Source organism: Mixophyes fleayi, chromosome 3, assembly GCF_038048845.1.
Source record: "Mixophyes fleayi isolate aMixFle1 chromosome 3, aMixFle1.hap1, whole genome shotgun sequence".
Classification (NCBI taxonomy): domain Eukaryota; kingdom Metazoa; phylum Chordata; class Amphibia; order Anura; family Limnodynastidae; genus Mixophyes; species Mixophyes fleayi.
Genome location: NC_134404.1, coordinates 46874655 through 46896796, shown reverse-complemented (window position 1 = coordinate 46896796; position 22142 = coordinate 46874655).

Here is a 22142-nt window from a genome sequence, read left to right as displayed (position 1 = left end):
TAGTTGTGGCTTGTCTGGATCCTGGAATGTTGAGGGCCCTATTTGGAAAAAATAATGGGTACATTTAGAAACGCCAACCATCCCCGCCATTAAATAAACAGCACCCATATTTAATAATTAGGCCTCTCTCCAGCCTCAACATTAAAGTAATAGTGCTCACATTTGATAAATAAACCTAGTACCCTCCCTCCAAACAGCCCCAGCAATAAATTAATAGCATTTACGTTTAATATATCCATTTCCCACGACCATTCCCTGCATTAAATAATTAATATTCACATTTAATAGATAGCCCTCCCTCCCACACTCAGCCCCACATTCAATTATAGATCCAAACCACCTCAGCATTAAATTAAAGGTCCAATCACCCTCTCCCTATAGTGTTCTCTGTGCAGCCCCCCCACTATAGTTTAGCATAGGCAGCCCCCCTCACTATAGTTTAGCATAGTTAGCCCCCCTATAGTTTAGTATAGATAGGCAGCCCCCCTATGCCACATAGTAGTGCCCCCTTACAACATTATGCCACACAGTAGTGCCGCCTTACAACATTATGCCACACAGTAGTGCCTCCAAACAATGTTGTGCCCTAATGTTATGCCACACAGTAATACCCAAAATTCACATATGCCATGCTATAGTGTCCCCAATTGATATTATGCCCACAGTAGCGCCCCCCAAATCATGTATTCCATATGCAATAGTGCCCCCCAAATCACATATTCCATATGCAATAGTGCCCTCCAAATCACGTACTTCATATGCAATAGTGCTCCCCAAATCACACACACACATTATATATATATAACACACACACACACACCATATATGTATATATACATATATGATGTGTGTATATATATATATATATATATATATATATATATAGTGATAGCACAAACAATATAAACAAGTGGTTTAAAGTCTACTCACCCATATGTTGATTGCTGCAGCCTCTCTGCTTCTTCTCCCTTCAGCGGCGGCAGGAATATCATCACAGGGGGAGGAGGCGGGTCACATGATCGCAGCTGCGATCGTATTTGAAAGATGACTGGCTGTCAGTGACAGCCAGTCATCTGCAGTCACCCTGGATGACGACAACGGGCCTCCAGGGAAGCTCTGCCCATGACTAAAAGGGGGTGTGGCCATAAGGTAGCCGGGCCTACCGGTGGTTTTACCGGTAGCCCGCTGGGCCAGTCCGACACTGGGATTAGATAAAACTACACCCATGGGAAGTTTTCCTTTATCTGACTGGGTACACATTCTTTTTGTGTAGCCAATTGGATAGGAGGGCTGCACCTTGGACCTGCTAAAATGTTTTTTGGTACACAAAGCATTCTGGGACTGTACTAGTAAAACCAACATCAATTAGAAGCCACAGGTAAACAACTACACTACAAGTGACAGGGACATGCAAATGAACAAAGAGAAAAAGAAAAATGTAAATTAGTAAATGGATTTAAAAAATATACCATAGTAAATAATTAATATCTCATAAAAACATATCCTAGCAAAGGAAACAAAAACCTGTATGTTTAACATTTCCAAGAAACATATAAATAAACAATATTTTTTTATTCACTGCATATTTCTGTTGTGTGTTTGTTTTTGCTGTGTTCTACTCACTGGATAGCTTTTTCAACATGTTTTCACATGGTCGAGTGAATAACAGTCAATCACTTACAGGTTCATTAAGTATGACCATTAATTGTGCTGTAATTTAACATTTCCACTTCAAATGCTTTGCTGAATGAGACCCCCCGAACAAAAAGGATGCATTAAACGCAATGTGCTAATGGAAAATGACACAGGCTATGTTTAGTTACATAATGTGCGCAACTGCACATTTAAATAAAGCTAGAATAAAGTGTATTATTACCACAACATAAAAACATGTAAGAAACACGACAACATGAGTCATCCCCTCCTGAACGGCTGATTGCATGTTCAGTGTCTTCTCATCTGGAAACACAGTTATTGCTGGAATGGGGCTTTATTAGCAAAACAGCCAAATAGGTGTAGCTATTCCTCTTGCAGCACAGGCAGCACAAACAGAGACTCAGGGGTATATTTACTAAACTGCGGGTTTGAAAAAGTGGAGATGTTGCCTATAGCAACCAATCAGATTCTAGCTGTCATTTTGTAGAATGTACTAAATAAATGAAAGCTAGAATCTGATTGGTTGCTGTAGGCAACATCCCCACTTTTTCAAACCCACAGTTTAGTAAATATACCCCTCAGTGTCAACCTATTTTTACATTATACATGCCACTTTGGACAATACTAGGATGTAGAGAAAGATCTTACTTGTGTACTTTGATGCCATGTCCTAGCTGGATCGATAGAGTCATCTGTTTACCTAGAACAATGGTTCCAACCCCACCACATCCTATCTACATAAATTAAATGCAAATAATTCAACCCTATTGCATCCCATATTTCAATATAATATTTAAAGAGTATAACTATGATGGGACAATGTGCTTCCATAAATGTCACCCTACACCCAGTGCTCTGTGTCCTTTCCACACATCCAGGTCTGCTTGTAGGTTCCATCTTGGAGGTGGAGTAAACACTAAAGTCCACTCTGGCAAAATATTCAATGTCCCAATCCTTATTGAAGCCAAACAACTGTCGATCAGGCTTGGGTTGTGGTCCAGCCACACATCTCAGCATGAGACAAGAATGCCCAACGTCAAGGCTATGTGCACATGAACAGTGTTTATCTGCCTGAACTGCTTTGTTTTATTCAAAACATAAAGACAGTTGTCAGCACTTATCCTTTACACTGCATATCTGTGTGTGTCTAGCAAAATGAAAACATGAGGTATTAGTTCATATTTTGATCAGAACATTTAAGCCTGTATCCCAGCATCAAGGGCACCTCATTATATACAGGTCCTACACTGACCTATATGCTTTAAACACTATTAAAATGCAGATAAAATCAGATGCATTCACCTCTCTGGTTTTGTTTCAAAATATTGCCTTATTGTCATAGCAGCTGTCCATCAAGCCTATTTAAGGCACATTTGGGTGTGTCTCACAAGCCAGCCCTTGCTAGATGTAAACCTCTATACCTGTTTTGTATACATATATGGGCATTTATATTGCCATGCAGCTGGTACCACATACAATATGGGATATACCGAGCGCGGGCTTATTGCCAAGCAGCTGGTACCATATATAATGTGGGATATACTGAGCGCGGGCTTGGTTTTTTCTCTGGTTCTGCTTTGTTTTATTCACGTAGACGGAAGAGAGAGGTTGGCACGCTAAAGAAGCGTAGTCCGTTCCGTTGGGCGCTTTCGAATAAGGCTGGACAAATGTGGAGACGTCCTTTTTCTCACATCACTATCAGGCACTGTTTTTGTTAAATCCAGCGTGTTGTTTTTATTTTCAAAAATGTTTTTTTATATACAAAAGAAAGCTAAAAGAAACAGTTACAACATTAACTGCAAACATTCAGGCATCACATAACCACAAATGGTATAGCCGTATTGTAGAATATACTTGTGTCGAGAGCTACAACAGAAAATAACAGATGTGTTATATTTTGCATAGTTCAAAAATACAAAGAACATGAACAACAACAAGTGTGCCCACAGGTACCATCCAGCAGTGTGGGTCTAACCAATGAAGATAAGACATAGCGGGAGTCCAGGCGTCATCCCATATATTTTCATACTTGTGTATACAAAATGTTCATGAGACACTGCATCATTAACCAAATTAATCCAGTGACGAACATTAGGACTAGTTGAAGCCATCCATAATCTAGCTCTACAGAGCTTAGAAAACATGAACACATTCACTATATATTTTGGCTCATCGGTCTGTTCAACATATCATCCAGACGTAGACCAAAAAAGCATGTGTTCGGTGAGTACAACGGAACCTTCACACCAGTTGTATTAATACATTCAATGATATGAGACCAAAAGCAGTGGATTCTAGGACATTGCCAGAGGAGATGCCAGAATGAGCCAACTAATCTACAAGGAGTAAGGTATGCCCTATACAGGAGGTATATCTGGATTTGCTGGAAACAGTCAAACAGCGAGAGCTGCTAAGGACTATCCCCCAATCCTCATCCTTTAGAGGGCCGAGATCCACATCCCTCTTTTCCAGCAAAACTACAAGATTATAAGTAGCATATTCACTTAATAAATATGAGTAGGTGAAAGTTAGTTTCAAGTACTCTAAAAGTTTAAGAAGGGTCCTCATGGGGCCTTCTCTAAGTGAAGGGACTCCCTGTTCAAATTGGGCTTGCAATGCATGCCTTAGTTGCAAATAGCAATATAGCATGGTGTTGGGGGCTGCAAATTCCACCCTAAGTTGTTCTAATGATTTGAGGACCTCATTGACTTATAATTGACCTAGGGTAGAGATACCATGCCTCATCCACAAAGAGCTCACATTCAGTGATTTTAGTTCAAACAATCACCTGATTACAACTTAGAACTTGTGTCAGCTATGCTTGATAGTTTGCTCCCATAGAGAAGTACAGGGGTCCAGGCTCACCACGTAATATACCATGAGTAACCTTCCAAACTTTTACCACTTGTATGAGTAGGAAGGGGGGAAGGGGGTGTACGTCTGGGGTAAACCCGACACCAAGATCAAGTATGTTGGTTGGCAACTTGTTGCAACAGCTCCCAGTGCAGATCATGGTAATCTGGATCTGACACCCAATATTTAAAGTAAGCCATTTGGGAAACATAATAATATAGTTTAAGGATTGGTAGAGCAAAACCACCCGAGTGCCATGATTTACATAAGACACTTAATTTTAATTTCACCCCATACCAATGAGAAGATATACTGGTCAATTTTACGAAACAAAGAGGGGGTAGGAAAACCGGTGCCTGCTGAATGACATAAAGTAATTTGGGCTGAATTATCATTGTAAAAAGATTTACCCTTCTCGACACTGGAAGAGGGAGCTTCAGCCAGGTGTGAAGTTTGGATTCAAAAAATTATACCTGGGGTTAAATGTTCAATGGCACACATTCAGTAACATCATTAGAGGTCCAAATGCCTAGATATTTAAAACAGGAAGTCCATTTAAGGGTATTTGGGACATGGATGCTTTAGGTGGCAGATGCTTGATTTATCCCAGATTATCCCAAACCAGAATAGAAGCCGAAATTATCCACTACCATAAGAGGATTGTCCACAGGGCCTCCTGCATCTAATAGGAAAAGTAACATATCGTCCCAAGTAGTAGTGCTAAGGCCCCTAATTGTAGGAGTGTTACGGATTAAACAGTCAAGAGGCTCTATGGACAAGGCAAACAGGGTAAGTGAAAGAGGACACCCTTGTCGAGTGCCTCTGTCGAATTTGAAAGAAAAACAGTTATGGGCAAAAGTTTTGAGAATGACACATTTTATTTTTCACAAAGTCTGTTGCCTCAATTTTTTTCTGATGGCCTCAGGGCACCCAAGATTGTCCAGCAAGCCCCAGGACTGTCTCCTAAAGTTGACTCAGCTGCGTGATCGGGACACCACCAGTGCAGATCTTGCTCCGGAATCGCAGCAGGCAGGTGTGAATGCATCTGCACGCACAGTGAGGCGAAGACTTTTGGAGGATGGCCTGGTGTCAAGAAGGCCAGCAAAGATGCCACTTCTCTCCAGGAAAACATCAGGGACAGACTGATATTCTGCAAAAGGTACAGGGATTGGACTGCTGAGGACTGGGGTAAAGTCATTTTCTCTGATGAATCCCCTTTCAGATTGTATGGGGCATCTGGAAAAACGCTTGTCCGGAGAAGGAAAGGTGAGTGCTATCATCAGTCCTGTATCATGCCAACAGTAAAGCATCATGAGACCATTCATGTGTGGGGTTTCTTCTCAACCAAGGGAGTGGGCTCACTTACAATTTTTGCCTAAGAACACAGCCATGAATAAAGAATGGTACCAAAACATCCTCCTAGATCAACTTCTCCCAACCATCCAAGAAAAGTTTGGTGAAGAGCAATGCCTTTTCCAGCATGATGAAGCACCTTGCCATAAGGCAAAAGTGATAACTAAGTGGCTCGGGGATCAAAACATCAAAATTTTGGGTCCATGGCCAGGAAACTCCCCAGACCTTAATGCCATTGAGATCTTGTGGTCTCAATCCTCAAGAGAAGGGTGGACAAAACCCCCCACAAATTCTGACAAACTCCAAGCATTGACTAATCAAGAATGGGCGGCCATCAGTCAGTATGTGGCCCAGAAGTTGATTGACAGCATGCCAGGGCGAATTGCAGAGTTCTTCAAAAAGAAGGGTCCACACTGCAAATATTGATTCTTTGCATAAACTTAATGTAATTGTCAATGAAAGCTTTTGACACTTATGAAATGCTTGTAATTTTACTTCAATATACCATAGCAACATCAAACAAAAAGGAAACTTTGTGGAAACCAATACTTGCGTCATTCTGAAAACCTCTGGCCATGACTGTACACACAAAGCCATTAACACGCACCCACACCACCTGGTTAGAGTAGAGGAACTGAACCCAATTAATAAATACAGGACCCACCTCCCATAAATATTTTCATTCCCGGAATCAAATGCTTTAGCTGCATCTATCACCGCTTCCTGAGCATTCAGACTGGTCACCTGCAGAAGAGTATATAAGTGCCTTACATTTAGAGAGGTGGACTTCCCAGGCATAAAACCTGTTTGATCTGGATGAATTAGCTCCAGGATCACTTTATTAAGTCTAAGGGCCAACATTTTAGCTAAGATTTTGCCATCAGTGGAGACGAGAGATAGAATTATAGGATTCTGGATAAAGGGGGATCTTTCCTGTTTTCGGTAAGACCACTATTAGCATTTCGGCCATAGAGTCAGACAATACACCAGATTCAAAAAGAGTAGCAAAGGTTTCTAATAACTTAGAAACATAAAACACTCTGTCTTACCTGTAAATCTCTATGGGAAGGGCATCCACACCTGGGGCCTTACCATTTGGGAAGGACATTGCATCATCCACCTCTTCCAGCATAAATGGGGAGTCCGAAAAGAGTCTACTGTCAGCTGATTGTGTCAAAGTAGTGGGATGTGGCCTGTGACACCATTCTTTTCAGAGGTCCTTTGTGTAAAGCAAGGGGGAAATGGGTGGGATCTCCAGGGCTTAAGCAACGGGGGTAGGTGGTCACCCCCAAGAGATTATGGATACCGCATAGGCTGGAGTTGGCATTTGCAGGGCTGTTTCTTTGCCACTGAAATGTATTAAATAAAGCTGTATCCTCTTTTTCACCATACAGCTCTTATGTCTTTATTTTGGTAAAAATTGGGCAATGGTATAGTGGGCATAGAAAAGGGGAGGGTATAAACCATTAGGTGGCTTATAAAACCACTGTACACATGACCAGTATCTTCCCTTTCTGTTACCTCTGCCAATGAAAAAAAACAGGCAACACCAACACATTAATACCATGTGACCTCATGACTGCAGAAGAAATATTAATGTCCTGTTAAGATAAAGTCCACAAAGATGGCAAGTCAAGAAGATGGACTAGTCATCCCCAATTCCGCTACTCACAGACTGTCAAAACATTTTCAAAGCATAAAAAGAACTGATCGTTGAAATTGTGATAAAAAGCAAAACATGTCCTAATAAATAATGTTCTTTCAGTAATAATAATAATAATAATAATAATAAAAATAAACAAGCCTGTTTTATCATTATTTTTCAAGATTTTTTTTAGAAGAAAAGTGACTTATTTTATAAAGACAAATGTCAATTTACCCCTTCGTCAAACATTCACGGAAACCCAGATGTTATATTTACAATGTACAATTTAGATTTACATAAGAATAAGTTAAGTGGTCTTCCAATAAAGTAAAATTAATTGTTTATTTTATCTTTTTAATAAAGCCTAATGGAACTTTGTATGGACAAGAAAATTAATTAATTCCTCACTAATTGCTCATATGAACAATTATATTATATGTTTTCACTGACGTTCAGTTCATGTCTTTTAATGTGAACACACCTTTTTTACTAAAGAGTATGCACAATAGATGTTCATCATCATCATCACCATTTATTTATATAGCGCCACTGATTCCGCAGCGCTGTACAGAGAACACACTCACATCAGTCCCTGCCCCATTGGAGCTTACAGTCTAAATTCCCTAACATACACACACACAGACAGACACAGACTAGGGTCAATTTGATAGCAGCCTATTAACCTACCAGTATGTTTTTGGAGTGTGGGAGGAAACCGGAGCACCCGGAGGAAACCCACGCAAACATGGGGAGAACATACAAACTCCTCACAGATAAGGTCATGCTTGGGAATTGAACTTATGACCCCAGTGCTGTAAGGCAGAAGTGCTAACAACTACGCCACCGTTGCACTGTTCATTTTATTTGAAAGCCAATTAAAGTCCAGTAAAACAACTTATATACTCTACTGTATACTACTATACTGGGGTCACTCTCATTTGTGGCAATTTATGGCCAAATAACGTTCCTATTTTTCCATTGATGTCAAAATCATCATCATTATCCATATTACATGCATCATTATTATCCACCATTATCCATATTACATGCATCATTATCATTCATCATCATCCATATTACATGCATCATTATTATCCATATTACATGCATCATTATTATCCATCATCATCCATATTACATGCATCATTATCATCCATATTACATGCATCATTATCATCCATATTACATGTATCATTATCATCCATCATCATCCATATTACATGCATCATCATCATTCATATTACATGCATCATTATCATCCATATTACATGCATCATTATTATCCATCATCATCCATATTACATGCATCATCATCATTCATATTACATGCATCATTATCATCCATATTACATGCATCATTATTATCCATCATCATCCATATTACATGCATCATTGTCATGATCATCATTCATATTACATGCATCATTATCATCCATATTACATGAACCATCATCATCATCCATATTACATGCATCATCATCATTCATATTACATGCATCATTATCATCCATATTACATGCATCATTATTATCCATCATCATCCATATTACATGGATCATTGTCATGATCATCATTCATATTACATGCATCATTATCATCACCATCCATATTACATGCATCACTTATATTCACTAATTCAGAAATGCTGCAGACAAGAAAAATATTTGACACACACACAACCTCCTAATTGGCGCACCATATGTCAAAATATACAATCTATATAAATATATAAATCAATTATTCACTACAGCGCGATAGGTTGGGCAAATCCCGCTGCTATACAGGGGAAATGTGAACTACAAAGAACAAACAAAGAGTGTCACAATTCTAGCAGATATAGTGGATTTACTTTCGTCAACATGGACTAGCGCTGGCAGTAACTGAGGCGCGGAAAAAACGCTGGTTTTTACCAGAGATGCTCAGGCTCGGTTCCCCCGAGAATGGAACCTAGGAGATAGCACCCGAACACCCGAACCTAGCAGATCCGAGTACCGAGTCGAGCCGGCTTGGTACTTTCACGCGCCTTCGGAATTGAAAACGAGGCAAAATGTCATTGTTACATTTCTAAATTAAATAATTGATAAATGTGGCGCTTCACTAAGTATGCAGCCTGTTACATGTAGTGGAGAGTCCACTTCCCTTCACAAACAAATACAATATATACAATAAAAAACATGTACACTTGGTGCACACCTTTTCACATGCGATGGTAAATTCCTCTTAGATTATATGATATTACCGTCCTATTACCAGGATGACGGTCTTTATCCTTCTTTCTCAATACATTTAGACGATCTGGGATCCAGACTCATAGAAAAAAATGGAGACAATGATGGTGCAATATGTTTCATAACACAGATATCAATAGTACAGGAAATTCCCATGAAGAAGTTCTTTCTTCCACCTTGTGATTATGCAATAAAGTCACACCAAAACAATCTTGTATTAAAACACCATCAGACCCCCCAAAAGACTTCAAATAGTATAGGGCATTTTATGTATCATCCATGGATGTCTCCTCCAAATTCAATCACAGGATCCACTCCACAACACATGTAGTGAAAGAAATAATAAACAGATTCTGGTGCATTATCATAAAACACTGTGTTTATTACGGACAAAGATTTCTGATAAAAGTAAAAGAGTATACTAAATCTCTAATATAACAAAAGGTAATGTGAAAACTCTTGTCGGATCTCGGATCTCGCAAGCTTTGGATACTATAAGTATCGCCCTCCACGGCAATCCAGCGCCATTTCACAGCGTGACACAGAAGAGGTATTACGGTTCTTGGCAGTCTCTAGTGCAGTTGGGCAGCGTCATAGGTAGAAAAGAAAGAGGAGGGGTAGCAGTGTTCTTCAAAGTCTCCAGTGACATTCAGGAGAGCTCCATTGCTCCATTGCTAATTGTCATTGCTGAATAGGTCTGGCAGGCTTGGTCTTCTAAATCTGCAGTCTTTGCTTGAAAGTGTATGAAAATAATATTGTGACCTGTGAGGTGGTCAAAATTGACTGCAAATGACTTGAAATTAGTGTTATTGAGGTTAATAATAATGTAGTGAAAAAAAAAGTAAAAACGTGATTTTAGCAAAAAAAAATAGCGATTTTAGAAAATAAATCAGGATCCAAAACCAAAACCAAATCACGCATGGGCAGTTTTGCCAAAACCAAAACACAAAGTTAATCCAGATCCCAAACCAAAACTAAAACCAGAACACGGGGGTCAGTGAACATCTCTAGTTTTCACCAGGGACCCCCACAAGACGGGTTTGGGCTTTGATGCAGGTAAGTTTGCAGGTTGCTGCCCTCTGCGCTGCCCTCTGCGCTGCCCTCTGCGCTGCCTTCTGTGCTGCCTCCAGGCGAGATGTGCTGGTAACAAAGTGCAAGAGATTAGTCAACATAGCCGGGACTGGTACACAACGAACTGCAGAAAGACAAATCAGGAAACCGAAGAATTGTCAGAACAAGCCGGGTCAGCAACAATCAGGAATACACAGTACCAAACAGCAGGCAGAAGAACAGTCAGGAACAGTCCGGCTCAGGATACAAAGGAATCAGCCACAATATGCACAGGAACACTGGTGTAAAGATGTGGAACCTAATACTCTGGCACAGGCCTGTGCACCGAGCAGGTTTACATAGCTGAGCTAATAAGAAGGGTAGGTGACAGGACAGATCACAAGATCACAGGTTCAAACCTCTTAAAAAGCTATGTGCCTTCTGTTGTATAAAGTATTATTGCTCTGGGCAGGATGGGTGCTCTAGTCAAGGTGGGTGCTCTGGACAAGATGGGTGCTCTAGTCAAGGTGAGTGCTCTAGTGTTCTGGGCAAGATGGGTGCTCTGGGCAAGATGGGTGCTCTAGTCAAGGTGGGTGCTCTAGGCAAGATGGGTGCTCTAGTCAAGGTGGGTGCTCTGGGCAAGATGGGTGCTCTAGTCAAGATAGGTGCTCTGGGCAAGATGGGTGCTCTAGTCAAGGTGAGTGCTCTAGTGTTCTGGGCAAGATGGGTGCTCTGGGCAAGATGGGTGCTCTAGTCAAGGTGAGTGCTCTAGTGTTCTGGGCAAGATGGGTGCTCTAGTTAAGGTGAGGACTCTAGTCAAGGTGGGTGCTCTAGTCAAGATGAGTGCTCTAGTCAAGATGGGTGCTCTAATCAAGGTGGGTACTCTAGTTAAAGTGAGTGCTCTGGGCAAGATGGGTGCTCTAGTCAAGATAGGTGCTCTGGGCAAGATGGGTGCTCTAGTCAAGGTGAGTGCTCTAGTGTTCTGGGCAAGATGGGTGCTCTGGGCAAGATGGGTGCTCTAGTCAAGGTGGGTGCTCTAGTTAAGATGAGTGCTCTAGTCAAGATGGGTGCTCTAGTCAAGGTGGGTGCTCTAGTTAAGATGAGTGCTCTAGTCAAGATGGGTGCTCTAGTCAAGGTGGGTGCTCTAGTTAAGATGGGTGCTCTAGTCAAGGTGGGTGCTTTGTGCGAGATGGATGCTCTAATCAAGGTGGGTGCTCTAGTCAAGGTGGGTGCTCTAGTCAAGATGAGTGCTCTAGTCAAGATGGGTGCTCTAGTCAAGGTGGGTGCTTTGTGCGAGATGGATGCTCTAATCAAGATGGGTGCTCTAGTCAAGATGGGTGCTCTGGACAAGATGGGTGCTCTAGTCAAGATGGGTGCTCTGGACAAGGTGGGTGCTCTGGACAAGATGGGTGCTCTAGTCAAGTTGGGTGCTCTGGACAAGATGGGTGCTCTAGTCAAGATGGGTGCTCTAGTCAAGATGGGTGCTCTGGACAAGATGGGTGCTCTAGTCAAGATGGGTGCTCTGGACAAGGTGGGTGCTATGGACAAGGTGGGTGCTCTAGTCAAGATGGGTGCTCTGGACAAGGTGGGTACTCTGGGCAAGGAAAATAGACACTTAGATAAAATAAAATCTGCTCCATAACTCTATGTTATATGGACATTTTAACATTTGTATTTAGAATTAAACACTGTAACATATATTGAAACAATATTATTGAAGATTAAACATTGTTACTCCCATTAGTTTTCACTAAGTGAAAGAAGCGTCTTGAACATTTGTGTTTCTGTTTATTAAATCAAGCAGTAGAAATTCTCAAAACCTTGTAATCAGTTTATATTTGTACAATAATACCCATGAGAGAGTTACATTTGTCCACACGATATGTTCCATTTTATTGTTACCACTATATGACAGAGAGAGTAAACAATATATTTCATAGACATAACACTGATGAGCATAGAGTGACTTTACTGGTTAACCCTAGAACATTGTTTTACAAATGGTTATTTTTCTCGACCATTGTTTTAAAAAACTTTCTTGATCAATATGCACCGAAACAACTACAAATCCTTTATTCTATACAAACTTTATGTGTTTTGATGGAGAAGAGATATTGTTCATTATTTAGAAAGCCCCAGTCATTTAGGTCATTTAAATCAGCAGGTGAAGAATTCAAGGACTTTCATTTGCTGAGACGTCTTCAAATCGATAACCATCATTCAGTATTAACGATTGAAAGCCTCTGCGTTCTTCTCCTTGCCCAATAATTCATATATTTATTTAATCAGACCAAGTTACTTTTAATGTAAACGAGATGTCATTTTTGTCTTAATAGAATTATTACGCCTCACAACACAATGTGCAATTGCAAATATCCGCAGGGAGAAAGTTGTAGCACACATGTGTCCTTGGGTAGACGCCACATCCTGAACATATGCTCCGCATTACACTGATTAGTGCATCAGTTATTGTGCAAACTTTAACATGTCATGAAAATGGTTAGAACGTTGTCTCTTGACAGGTGTAGAAAGCATTAGAGATCGCGTGTGATGGGGACACTCCTACCTGGATGCTATATTTAGAACTGTTTTATTTTAATGACATACCACTTGCATGAATGATTCTGGGATTTGCACATTTGATAAACTGTCATGGGACCAGTATTATATGAGGCAGTAAATTTAAGAAATGATTAAATGCAGACTTCAACTCCATCCTTGAGATCTGCTTAGCTAATAGGATAAATGAATGTGGAATATATCTCATATTATAACAATGCTCAACTTTATGCTTCTTTTTCTAATAATAGATGAATATTCTGAAAAGGTGTCTTTTATGTCATCACAATGTTATGTAGCTCATGTCTCTCGTATCCCATATTGTGTTCGCTGTTACAAGACAGCAAAACAACATTAGACTTTTCTCAACATTTGTAAATTTTACACTCGGCCACAGAGTCCCAGGAGTTGTAATTTACATTGTACTTCCTAGTTGGCCAATCAAATGACCACATTAATGCCACTTTATAAATTGTTCATTGAATGCAAATTTGCTTGTTTTTGCTTCTTAAGCCTGCAAGGCCACATAGGTAAAATATTTTAAGGTGCCCTTTCCACTGACTGGAGCAATGACAGCTCTGTGGTCTGTGGATGCACGTATTCACTTCAGTAGTTCTATATCCAGTATATATAAATCAATAAAATGTACTTGCCGTGATAAACTTTGATTCACATGTCCCAGTATGACATAAGGGGGTAAATGTATCATACTCCGGTTTCTTCAACTCGCGGGAGTTCGGCGAGGTGACAGCTAAAATTTAAAGCGGCGCTGCCTTGTAAAGGGAAACTTGCCTTTACAAGGCAGCGCCACTTTGAATTTTAGCTGTCATCTCGCCGAACTCCCGCGAGTTGAAGAAACCGGAGTATGATACATTTACCCCAAGGTGACATTCTGGGACATTATTATTATTATTATTATTATTATCATTTATTTATATATGGCCAGCATATTCCATAGCACGTTACAATTGGGAACAAACACAGTAATAAAACAATACTGGGTAATACAGACAGACAGAGAGGTAAGAGGGCCCTGCTCACAAACTTACACTGTGTGGGACAATAGCAGTTTGATAAATGAGGTTAAGCTCTACATATTGCATATTGATCCAGCCAGATTTCAAAGCTAAAAAGAGCTTTGTGGGCTATATGATTGTCACAACTTAGAGTACGTAGAATGTGCTACATGTGCTACATGAAAAACAGACAGTATTTAACTTATGTGCAAAATAGAAAACTAATTTGCATCCCTTGAATTGCAACATGGTTTTGTCCAGGAGGCTACTTACTCATTTTTTTTACTTAACTTTCCTTAATGAATCAGGCCCTAGGACCACAACTATGGGATGGTTACCCCAGGCGCAATATTTTTGTGTGCTGGAAGTGGTATAAGTATTATGCATATACCTTAAAGAAATTGATAATAGTTTATTATCCTATGTCAATCATATAATATGGTAAAATACAGATGTTGGACAGTTCTGGCCAGGACAATAGATAACAGAAATTACAATAAATAAGTGATATGGCTTCAGCATAAATATATACAATTTACATAGCTATAATGTTATCAAGTGATAACTCATTATTTGGCAATAAATCCAAGTCCATGGAACAAGTCTTAGACCAACATAATAAAGCTCATACAGCAAGTCTCTGAACAACTCCCCTCACATGCCAAGTGTACATTTGTGAAGTGCAACGAGAAAATGGATTCCAGGATATCAGAAAAGTTAATGCACAAATCTCAGAGCAGTTAAGCTTGTTGGTTAGTTGCACATGTCTAGACGAGACTCACTTCCAAACCAATTTGGTTATCTGTATTTCAAAGAGAATGCAAAATTGCTAGAAAACGAATAAACAATCCAGTAGATTAGTGGAGACAAGGTGAGACACAGCTCAGAGTTATATCTGTAAGACAGTTTATTAGAGTATTTCAAGATGAGATTTGAGATGGTGTTGTTCACGGTTTTGTATGTGAGGGTAACTATTTTGAATGGGATTCTGGAGGACATGGGAAGCTAGTGTATGGATTTGCAGAGTGGTGGTGGATGAGGAGTGATGGGATAGGAAGATAAGCCTTGCAGGGGCATTTAGAATGGATTAAAGCAAGGATAGATGGTTGATGGGAATTCCAGATAGGACGAGGTTGCAGTAGTGAAGGCGGGATATGATTAGAGAAGACATAAGAGTTTTGGTTGCATCTTGCATAAGTAAAGATGTATTCTAGCAATATTTCGAAGGTGGAGGGTACAGAACTGATTTGCTATGAGGAACAAAGCAGAGGTCATAGTTAAGTGTGACACCAAGGCAGCATGTTTGGGAGAGTGGAAATTGTGGTGTTGATGGCAAGGGAGATTTGGGGGGAGGTGATGACTCTGGGGTGACAGAAAATGATATGCTCTGATTTGGACATGATGAGCTTCATGTAGAGCTAGATCTAAAGAGAGCTAAACAAACAAGATAGGAGAGAGGGCAAGGAAGGACTGGTAGATTTAGGTGTTATCAGCGTAGGTACTGTTGGAAGCCAAATAAATGAAATAGTTCACCCAGAGATTATTTGGATTGTGAGAAAAGTAAAGTACAGAGAACAGAGCCTTATAGGACCAGAACTAGAGACACTGAAAGAGCGATTTAATGGAAGTGGGTTGCCTACTTTCCCGGAATGTCCAGGATACTCCCGAGTTTTTGGGAGTTCTCCCGGATTCCCGAGAGAGCAGGCAAAAATCCCAGATCCAGTTGTTGAAGATGGTGGGGGCAGGGCTAAACGTGCCCCGCCCCCTACTGCGATTGGCCAAAATTGTCTAAGATTGGCAGGGGCGGAGCCTAACGGAGCACCACGCGTGACCACGCCATCCTCGACGGACAGCTGCCTTCAAAAGTAGGCAAGTATGGGATTAATAGGTAGGAAGTGAACTTATTACTTTATTTTATATTTCACTTGCAATTTTAAAAGTAAGTAATGAAACAAATATAAGTTATTTTTCTTTTGAATATATAAACAATAAAAGTTAAATTTGAATTACCCTCTAAGTGCATCATGATAAAATTACAGTCCTTATTTGTACAATTGGACATGGTTTCTGTAAGTCTTAATGACGGTACTTCCCGTTAGGATAAAAACAAATGGGAATATTAAATAAATAAGAGGAGATGACCGTTTAAGGGAGAAACAAATACTGGTGCAGTTATCACATTTTCTTCTTAAGAACAGATCTCTCGATTCAGAGTGCACAGAAAAAGGGGACACAGGATAGCGGAGAGATGTGGATAAAGTTGGCAGGATCGGAAGTATCAGGTGGATTGGCAGATTTGGGGTGAAATCAGGAGCGTGACCAGACTGCACCGGATCCAGATTTGGGTGAGATGTTGCCAGCAACAAAGAGAATATGCAGGGTAAGAACGAGGACATGCGAGGATGAGTGTGAGGTGAGTGCAGGAAATAAACAGAAGATTGAAGTAGTGAAGGGGGTATAATGATGGGGGGGAATTAGTAGGATGCTAGAGAGAGGAGATTAGCTAGTGTGGTGATAGTAAGTAGGATGCACAATCATAATATTTCTTATTGTACAGTTTAATATTTAATCCAGTAAATGGGTACAGTGAAATTTACAATCAGATGTCACAGCAGACACACTGCCATATTTTAATGAAAGTGCAACGCTGCTTGCTTCAATTTACAGCAGGAGGAACACTAATTCTCTTAGTATAATTTTAACTGATAATACACTAACATTTTTTATATGTTAGGTTTTTCTCTGTGTGATATATAAACCACGTTAATACAATAATATGAACCATTTCCCAATGCACAATATTTTGTCCCCACTTGCATTCCTATTGCAGAAACCTGGGCTGAAATATGTTTACAACAAAACAAAATGTTAACCTGCATTAGACAGGGAACAGAACATGGTGTACAGGATTAGAGGGGGTCCGTTTGAATGTGTTTGTTTAGCTTTGAGTAGAATAAACAGGTGACTTGATTGACAGCTCACAGGGGATTTGAAGTAATCTGGGTAATCTTATGTGATCTCAGAGAGCCAATCAGCAGCTTGCACTGTAAAATTGAACTTTACACTAATTCATTCATAGTGCCTGAGAAAGAGGCTTTGCGGTTGTTAAAGATAGATTGTACAGGGGCAAAGGTTGTGAGGAAGGGACGTCTCATACATTTCATCTATACATTGCAAAAATACTGAATAACTCTGCCAAAATGTCACTACATCTCTGTGCTCATATGAGAAATAGGAACATGAAAGAAATCTCTACACAACTCTATGTTGAATTAGCACATGTATGTTCGAGTATACGTGTGTGTACTTAGGGAAAAGCACATGTATGTGCATATGTTAAGTTTTATTTGCGCCAGGTGTAGATCAGACGTACAGGTGTCTTATGAACCACAGCAGCCTAGGGATAGCTTACAAATTGGTCGGAACAGTCGCAATTCGAACTATCCTATTTGTACACCATATAGTAATGTAATGAAATGTAATATACACACGATGGAATATTGTCTTGAATTATTAATAAAAGTGAAAGTTGAATTTTCAAAATAAAATGCAAATAGGAATTCAACTAAATTAAATACAAACATCTGTTGTTTACACCATAAAGATCAAATAGGAATCTTCATTACTGTTGTAGTCCAAATGGAAATGTCAACTAATTGATGCAACTAGATGGCCCAGACTTCATGTAATATAGTTGCAACACTAATAATTAGTATTATCAGCTGGAGTGGGCAATATACCAATCAGCCAATTAGAAGCAGCTGCTGATAGTCATCATAATTAGGGCAGCACAAGGGCTAAGTGGTTAGCACTTCTGCCTCACAGCACTGAGGTCATGAGTTCAATTCCCGACCATGACCTTATCTGTGTGGAGTTTGTAAGTTCTCCCTGTGTTTGCGTGAGTTTCCTCCGGGTGCTCCGGTTTCCTCCCAAACTCCAAAAACATACTAGTAGGTTAATTGGCTGCTATCAAAATTGACCCTAGTCTCTGTGTGTGTGTGTGTGTGTTAGGGAATTTAGACTATAAGTTCCAATGGGGCAGGGACTGATGTGAATGAGTTCTCTGTGCAGCACTGCAGAATCAGTGGCGCTATATAAATAAATGATTATGATGATGATCATTACGTATCGTTACACACAAGAGAAACACCTCTCCACGGCCGTATCTGCGGATGTATCCGCGTCTAATTGTGTTCCAACTACATGACCCTGCCACTGTGGTCCGCCTCTCCATGCATGAAAAGATGCAAGTCAGTAATACACAATAATGTATATACGCACACATGCATTCACATTTTTGTGTGCTTGCACATTACAGAAATGCATTTTTTTTTTACTAAAATGACTTCCATACATCTCTAAATTAGCCCCATAATGTCTGTGAATGTACTGTATATTGGTCATATCAAACTGTGTGCTTCTGTTTGCACACAACAATCTGATTTTTGGGCTGTCCTGACTAGTCAGTGACACAGCTTTTAATAGCCAGCAAATGCAGTCACACATCCATGCTATAGGAAGATATCCTAACATATGTAAGAGGAGGAACGGTGGCTAAGTGGTTAGCACTTCTACCATACAGCACTGGGGTCAAGAGCTCAATTCCTGACCATGGCCTTATCTGTGAGAAGTTTGTATGCTCTCCCTGTGTTTCTGTGGGTTTTCTCCCACACTCCAAAAAACATACTAGTAGGTTAATTGGCTGCTAACAAATTGACCCTAGTCTGTGTGTTTTAGGGACTTTAGACTGTAAGCCCCAATGGGGCAGGGACTGATGTGAGTAAGTTCTCTGTACAGCGCTGCAGAATTAGTGGCGCTATATAAATAAATGGTGATGATGAATGTAGCAGCACAACTACAAAAATAATGAAAATTAATTGCAGAAATCTGCTGTAGATATATTTACAGAGCACATGAAGTTTAACGGTTCTCCTTTAAAAGTGGAGATTCCCTATTGTCTTTGACATTATCTGTCTCTTACAGAGCATTAAACATGCTTTTGAAACCATCTAGAGCTCATCACTGAAATAAACAGGATACATCTTCCAAAATAAACACGTTGTAGCAGCTTGTTTACTAGATGCCAACTTTACAGTAAAACTACCTCTGTACTGACAAGGTTAATTACTTTGTGACTTGCGGATGATAGATTTGCATTATGATTATGATGTTGGCATATGTTATTGGATGGAATACTGATACACTAGAGACCCAGCAAGAGGGGGATGAAAGATAAACCTTTCTAATATTATGTTTTACTTGGACTATCTGTGTACTGCCAGGACAGCTGTTGGGGATTTCATGCAATACGATGCTGCAAAGGTTGTCTCTGCTGATGGAAAATAACTCCAGTTTGTATTATGAATGACAAACAGCTTCACTCGTAACATATGCGGACTAAGCTTTCAAATGGAATTGACACTTTCAAGTTACACAATATAATATATTTCGGGTATAGGGACCCGAAATAGGACTTTTAATCATCATCAGCTATTTATATAGCGCCACTAATTCCACAGCACTGTACAGAGAACTCACATCAGTCCCTGCCCCATTGGGGCTTACAGTCTAAATTCCCTAACATGCACACACACACACACACGGGTCAGTTTGACAGCAGCCAATTAACCTACCAGTATGTTTTTGGACTGTGGGAGGAAACCGGAGCACCCGGAAGAAACCCACGCAAACACGGGGAGAACATACAAACTCCACACAGATAAGGCCATGGTTGGGAATCAAACTCATGACCCCAGTGATGTGAGGCAGAATTGCTAACCACTAAGAAATTGTGCTGGGCCAAGCATTTTATTGTAGTCAGCAGCTCGGTATACCTTTCCATGATAAAATACATCTTGACTGCTTAAAGCAATATAAAATTGTTACAATAAATGTATTTGGAGGTTAAACTATAATAATATTGAATCACTCTGAACAGACCCTAAAATAAAGTCTATCCAATTTTAGATTCTTTAAACCAGCGCTGTAAATACCTGTGTATTTATAATACATTAGATTATATGGATTAGAGAACTGATTCCAGCATCTTTTCTATGGACTAAGTCCATAGAAAAGAGATGTTATTTAATCAAAATCATCCTGCTGGGTACTATTCCTCGCTAGAATAACTCTTGATATTTGAAATAGGACTTGGACCTGAAATCTCATAGTATAAAGTCAGAAACAGTCTAGACATTCTTTATTTAATGTCACAGCTATCTATGGTTGTAGTGGTACAAGGCGAATGCTTTAAAAGGTTGAGTAATAAGAAGCCTCTTGAAAACATCTGAGATGTCACGAATTCGGAAAATATATTCCATGTGGGTAAGACTCAACCTGCATTATGCCCTAATAATGAGATTAGCTATTAGTAAAATCTATGGCATTTGTCTTATTAATAGGATTGGTAACACCTTCCTACTACAACTAGTCCTCAGAGCTTACAGTCTACAGCAGTGTTTCTCAACTCCAGTCCTCAGGACCCACTAAGAGTGCAGGATTGCCAGGTGACCAGTGAAATAATTATACCACCTGCTACACTGTGTCAGTCAGTAATGAATACACCTGTGCTCCAGCAAGGAGATATGGAGGGTAAAGAGCTGGAAGGTGCAATGCTCAAATACACCAGTCAAATAGTAACCAGCCAGGATCAGGTATATGAAGAGATGCAGGGAAACAGGAAACAAACTGGTGGGACACTGGAACAACAGGCTGGATCAAGCTGGAGATCAGAACAACAATCTGTAGCAAACAAACAGTGACTAGCCATAAACAGAGCAAGGGGCAGGAATATAATGCAGGGAGGCAGAAGCAGCCAATCAGGTGAGAGCGGAGATTAACCCCTCACAGGTAAAATTTCCATAAACTCCACAGGTGAGGTACACAAAGTAGCCTGTCTGGTAGAACAGATGAACTGCATGCCACATACACCGATCGTCCACAACATGAAAAAAAATCTGCCTAACATTGTGCAGATTCGACTAGTGCAGCCAAAACAGCTCTGACCCATCAAGGCATGGACTCCACAAGATCTCTGAATGTCACGGTCCGGAGACTGGATAGGAGCCCAGTGGCAGGGAGGAAGGCTGGCTAACCGGAGATGAGATGAAAAAAAAGTCAAACAAGCCGGGTTTGGTGCACAGAGAGGCGTAGAGGTCCAAAGGTTGAGGCAGAAGCGAAGTGGAGGGCAAGCCGAGGTCGGTACATGTGTAGTAGATGCTGGTAGATAGAAACAGCAGCAGGAACAGGGGCTAGATCACAGGCACAGAGCACAATAATCAGGCACTGGAGACAGGAACTTGCCTGGCTTTTATAGGAAGTCAAGGGGTGGAGCTAAGGCATGCTGGAACATCAGGAGATCACTGGAACTGATCTAGAACACCGAATAAAGACAAGGAACTGTCCAGCAGCCAGAATAGCTCAGTCAGCAGTGCAGCAGTCCACAGAGGCAGAAGCCCTGGGTTCAAATCCTGACACTGAAGGTGTCCTGTGGTATCTGGCACCAGGATGTTTAATCTTGGTGCCAGATGAGCAAGTAAAGGATGAACTGGCCAGAGTAGACACCCCTGATGATCTGGATGATTTTATCCAGCTGTGCATTCGTATTGATTAAAGGCTAAGTGAGAGGAAAAATGAAAGATTAAGAGCGTTCGGTATGAGCAGTAATTTGCATCAGTATAATAGACCTACAGTGTTCAAAGCTGCACCATCAGACAATCCAAGCGTCTTTCCCGAACCAATGCAAATTGATGTAATTAAAAAAAAATTTAAAAACATAAGAAA